Below are 6,000 nucleotides of genomic sequence, written 5' to 3'. Positions count from 1 at the left end.
AGTGGGGAGAATTCAATAGGACTGGCATTTCCTTATCTATTCCCCAACTGGAGTAAGATGTGCCTTAATGAAGAGACTCTGGCCTCTTCAATGCTCTTAAAGGGGTTGTCCAGCCCTATAATGCTGATGGCCTATCCACAGGAGCCAGTCACCAAAGATATCCCATAAATACACCCATTTATGCCAGAAAACTGACATCTATGGGTTAATAAATTTTTCCCAGTGTATGTATGCTCATCAAAAACATTAATGGATTTTCCAAGATGTAAAATTCTGTTTATATAATGTGGGGGAGGAAAGCTCAGAAGCTGCAGCAGCGGACCCAGACAGTCAGAGACAGACTCCAAAATCCGGTTCAGTAGGTTTTCAGGCCTGTGCATATATTTTGCTAAAAAAAAAAAAAAAAAGAACTGGCAGAAAAATAAACAAGGCCTTAGTTTCAGGCAAAAACAGTAACACAAAACCTGCTCGTCTGAGCAACTAAACACAATTGCTTTGTTTTTGTTTTTTTTATTTTGAGCTCAAATGCACAGGTTTTAACAACCCTTTTTTTAATTATTATTTAACTCCTTAAAGACTAGAATATATTTATGGTAACTCATTGTGGGAAGTCTAGTGTGAGCCTGGTCTGGGGAAGCTGAAGAGGTTAAATTTTGAAAATGCCTCATTTGCATTTCATTTTGTTTTGTAATTAAAGCCGGGAAGATTATTTTCCCTGTCTTGATAATTTGGCAACCTATATCGTCCTCTTGTCATGGCATACAGTATGTGATTGAGATTCCCTCAGAGGTGCTCACGGTTACGGATTAACTAGCGCCATCCTCCTGTATACCAGATTTCTTCACATTGTAGATGAGTGATATGCCTGGATTAGTACAATTCAGATACAAGATTTATGCAGCGATGGTATATGCTTATACATTTTGGGTTGATCCATCCAAAGAAGCAAATTACTTTCATATTCCTCTTTGACTACATTCCTAGAAAACATCCTATTGGAAACTAAAACCTAATGGGGATTTGGGGTCAGTTGTTGCATATTCATCTTTGTTTCTTATTAGTATCATTCAGATTACAGCCGCAGCTCCCCCTGGAGTGTTCATAGAAAATTGATGCGATAAGGGGAAGTGTAAGGGTATGGGGCATTTTGTAAAATATTTTTTAGCAATGTATTTAATAATGTATTTGTCCCAACTGGTGTACTGACATCTCTCTCCTCAGTACTAACTGTACTGTGCATGTGTGTACACTGTACTCGTCTTATGCCAGCTTCCTTCACTTCTAGGTGCAGTGTCATCTGCCTGTAACATCCTCGCCCGTTCGGGCTTCGGCACCATTCTCTGGCCGCATGCTACGGTGACTTTTCTTGTGACTATTCTCTTGGATTTTGATTCTGTACTGCGTTGCTTGACTTGTACCGACCTCTTGTCTAGCTGACCTCTAACTCTTTGCTACGTTTCTAACTGTGGCCCTTACTCAGCGCCGCACCTCCCATGAGGTGACCTGAAGCGACCGCTTCAGGTGGCGCTATGCCAGGGCCCCGGGGAGGGCGGCATTTTTGGTTACCTAAGCCAGTCCAGGACAAGCTTCACTGTCACCAAGCGGTGGATTGGGGAGGCCCTGTGGACGCAGCGCCGCTCTAGCGGCCGCCCCTCACGCTCAGGCAGAGAGCAGGTCCTCTCCCTGCCTGCTAACGCCGCTCTGCCATGCCCCCTTCGCTCCGCCCTGCCCCCCTTCGCTCCACCCCTCCCCCTCCTCCCGTGTGTGTGGGGGGGGGGCGGCTTTCTGTCATCTGCCTCGGGTGGCAAAAAAAGGTAGGTTCACCCCTGCTCTTACTCATTGCTTTGATTGTAATCTCGACCCTTACTCATTGCTTAGATCCTAGTCTTGACCTTTACTCATTGCTATAAATCTAATATTGATCTTTGCTCAATGCTATGATCAAGATTGATGTGAATGATGTAAGTGGTTGTTTTATTGTTGCACATTTCCTGTTTTAATGTGAAGCTACAATAAAGTATTTAACTTTTTTTGGTGCAGTAATATGGTGCAGGCAGTGCGTGGCAAGCACACGGACCCCATTATAGTCTATGGGGTCCATGTGCTTTAACTGCACAGCGCTTGCAGTTGCGTTGATATTCCATTCAGGGGGGTCCTCATGCGGATTCCCCCAGAGGAAATACAAACGCTAATGTGAACCGACCCTTACACCATTCCCCAAGAACATATCTTATGAGTAACTCCGTCTTGACAGTGAGCCCAAGTATGTCTTTCCACTTCTTTACATCACATACAGACTGACTTGCAGTATATGGTAAGAAAACGAATAGGGTGATTATTCTGCCACAGATGCATGTTAGAGAAATCTCTGAAGATGTGAGATTGTAATTCCCGTACGTAAGCTAATGGCAGATAGCAGAACGCGCTGACATTTCATTCCCTGCGTTCCCAGGTTGCATGTGGAGAGATGCAATGGAGTTGCTTCAGGTAGTTTATTTGTCTTTACCTTGAGAGATGATATGCCATACGGTCAAAACACAATTCCTTTCTCAGTTCTACAAGATGGTTGCTCAGTGGTTACAGACTGAATAACACATATCCAGGAAGAAGATGCAACAAGAAGGGAGGAGTAACAGAAACAGAGAATTATGGGAGAAAACTACTTAAAGAGCCCTGCACACAATATCAATGTCTATGCACCAGCATTGCACAATATATGTAAAAACACTGTATGAAAGTCAAACAACCAAGAATGAATGATACAATATGAACAAGAATCATTACTTCAGCAATACCCCTGCTGTAACAGCATACTCCCCGTCTGAAATCCTTGGATTTCACTACTTAACATAAATGTCCATCTGGTATATTCTGGAACCCTGAAAGACAAAATGCAAAAACAAGGAAAAATAACAATAACTGTGAACATGTATTCAGGAACAGTTGAAAATATTGAATGCGTCAAATGCACGGTATATCGCTGTTCCTGGGATAGTCCAGTGACGAGTCAACTGAGTCAATGTACTTGCAATGTTCTTTGCTTGATTCATTCCTCGACAGGTAACAGGAGGACAGTCTCAGATACAGGTCTGATGAATGTCTTGGAGTCACCTTGTCGTGTGATGGTTACTTCCACCTTACGGACTCTACCATCCTCGCTGGGAAAGATTTTTGAGATGAGTCCCATAGGCCATGCATTTCTTTCCACTTTCTGGTCCTTCATCAAAACGACATCTCCCACCTGTAAGTTAGGTTTAACCTGCTGCCACTTTCTTCGTCCTTGAAGAAGAGCCAAATACTCCTTTTTCCATCTGCTCCAGAAGCAATTGGCCAGATGCTGAACGTGTTTCCACTGTTTCCGATAGATGTTTCCAGATGAAAGTTCTTCAGGTGGACTAGGAACAGATCCGAGCTTCTGAGTGAGGAGAGTCGCTGGAGTAAGAATAGCAGGAGAATCCGGGTCCACAGATACGGGAACAAGAGGTCTTGCGATGGTGCGTACAAGCTTCAGCCATCTAGAAAAGCGTTCAAAGCGGTGACAGTCCAGGCCGGACCTCCTTACAGACCTGGTGATGAGGGTACTCACTTCAGGACGAATCTCAGGATCGTTGTCAGGATCTTGAAGATTGAAGACGTCTTGACCAGATGTTTCTTTTCCTTCGTTCAGCAAGAATTCTGGACCTGTTAACCAAGAGGATTTAGCAAAGGCACTGACCGATGATGGTCTGGTGGCACAATCTGCAGGGTTGAGATGAGATGGAACATAGTGCCACTGCTCAGGTTTAGAGGATTTCCTAATCCTTTCAACGCGGTTACTAACATAGACGTAGAAGCGTTTTGTCTGGTTGTTTATGTAACCCAGGACAACCTTGCTGTCTGTATAGAATTGAACATCGTCCACATGAATGTCCAGCTCATACTGTATAAAATCTGCGATCTCTACAGCCAGTACAGCGCCACAAAGTTCAAGCCTCGGGATCGTATGTTCAGGTTTAGGGGCTAGTTTAGCTTTCCCAAACAGAAATCCAACATGAGCTTTAGTGCGGTTGTCGATTACCTTCAAGTAGGCAACAGCTGCGATAGCCTCAGTCGATGCATCCGAGAATATGTGGACTTCCCTTCTCTGGCTTGTGGTGAGAGATGCTGGAGTGTAGCAACGTGGTATGTGAGTTCTGTCCAAGGCATGTAGGGATTCTTTCCAGGACTCCCACTTTGGCTGCTTGTCATGTGGCAGTGGAGCATCCCAGTCCTCAATCGTCTCTGAGAGCTGCCTAAGTAGGAATTTGCCCTGTACAGTCAATGGTGCTACAAATCCCAGTGGATCATACAGGCTATTCACCACTGAGAGAACTCCACGCTTAGTGAACGGCTTGTCTGCACAATTAACCTGGAAGCCAAGAGAATCGTTTAACAAGTCCCATCTCAAACCCAGACTTCTCTGCACCGGAGGATCGTCTATGCCTAGGTTTAAGTCTCTGAATTCTGTGGCATGATCGCTGGGCTGGAAAGCTTTCATGACAGCAATACTGTTGGAGGCTATTTTATGCAACCTCAGACAGGCTCTGGACAGCATACCTTGAGTCCTTCTCAGCAAGTCTATGGCTTCCTCAGCAGTGGGCAAGGACTTGAGTGCGTCGTCCACGTAGAAGTCTTTTTCGACAAAGTGACGGGCATCCTTTCCAAATTCTGATTCACCATCAGAAGCAGTCCTTCGTAGGCCATATGTTGCAACCGCAGGTGAAGGACTGTTGCCGAACACGTGCACTCTCATGCGGTATTCAATCATTTCCTTGTTGGTATCACTGTCTCTGTGCCACAGAAACCTCAGGTAATTCCGGTGGTCTTCTCGTACAATAAAACAATGGAACATTTGCTCAATGTCAGCTGTAATGGCAACTGGCTCCTTTCTGAATCTCATTAGCACCCCTACCAGGTTGTTGGTCAGGTTTGGACCCGTGAGGAGAACGTCATTCAGAGATACGCCATGATGTTTGGCACTTGAGTCGAATACCACCCTGATCTGCTTGGGTTTTCGTGGGTGATATACTCCAAAAGAAGGAAGATACCAGCATTCTTCATGCTCTTGCAGAGGTGGAGCTGGCTCTGCGTGATTGTTACGGAATATCCTTTCCATGAATGCCACAAAGTGATCTTTCATCTCAGGCTTGTTTCTCAGCGTACGTTGCAAGGAGATGAATCTCGATAATGCTTGTTCTCGGTTGTCAGGAAGTCTGGCCCTCCCAGTCCGAAAGGGTAAAGGTGCAACCCAATGGTTAGATTGATCTTTGAAGCATTCACTGTCCATTATTTTGATAAAGTCTTTATCTTCCATGGATAAAGCTACTCTGTTGTCGTCTTGTGTTATGTGAAACACTGTGGCTCCTAAGTCGTCATAAGGTGTAGGGACGATGTCTGGTGCCCTTTTTAAGTTAGGAAGATGCTCCTTTGCCTCATAGTGATGAAGGCATGGCTTGAAGTAGGTTGTGCGTCCATTGTTGAGCACAAAGGTTTTAAAGGAGTTCACTTGAGATGACATGAGACTCTTATCCTGACATACATTGCCAATGATTACCCAACCTAAGTCAAGTCTTTGTGCATATGGGGCATCATGTGGACCATTGCATTGTTGACGTACCTTATGTACTCTGAGAATATCTCTTCCGAGCAAGAGCAGGATGTCAGCATTCACGTCCATAGGAGGAACCTCCTTAGCCAGGTGTCTCAAGTGGGAATGATGATATGCAGCTTCCGGCGTAGGAATTTCTTCCCTATCATCAGGCATCTGGTCACATTCAATTAACGTTGGTAGGGATATGTGAATATTCCTGTTAATTGGAGAGATAACGTATCCAGTGGCTCTCCTGCCAGAAGTCTCTATGCGACCAGAACAAGTGTTAAGAGTGTATGGTATTGCTTCTCCTTCTATATCGAAGATCTCGAAGAACTTAGGCTTTGCTAGAGACCTGTTGCTTTGTTCGTCTATTATGGCATACATCCTGA

The sequence above is a fragment of the Leptodactylus fuscus genome, chromosome 10 (genome assembly GCF_031893055.1).
Source record: "Leptodactylus fuscus isolate aLepFus1 chromosome 10, aLepFus1.hap2, whole genome shotgun sequence".
In the NCBI taxonomy this organism is placed as follows: Eukaryota; Metazoa; Chordata; class Amphibia; order Anura; family Leptodactylidae; genus Leptodactylus; species Leptodactylus fuscus.
This window is presented reverse-complemented; position numbering follows the sequence as displayed.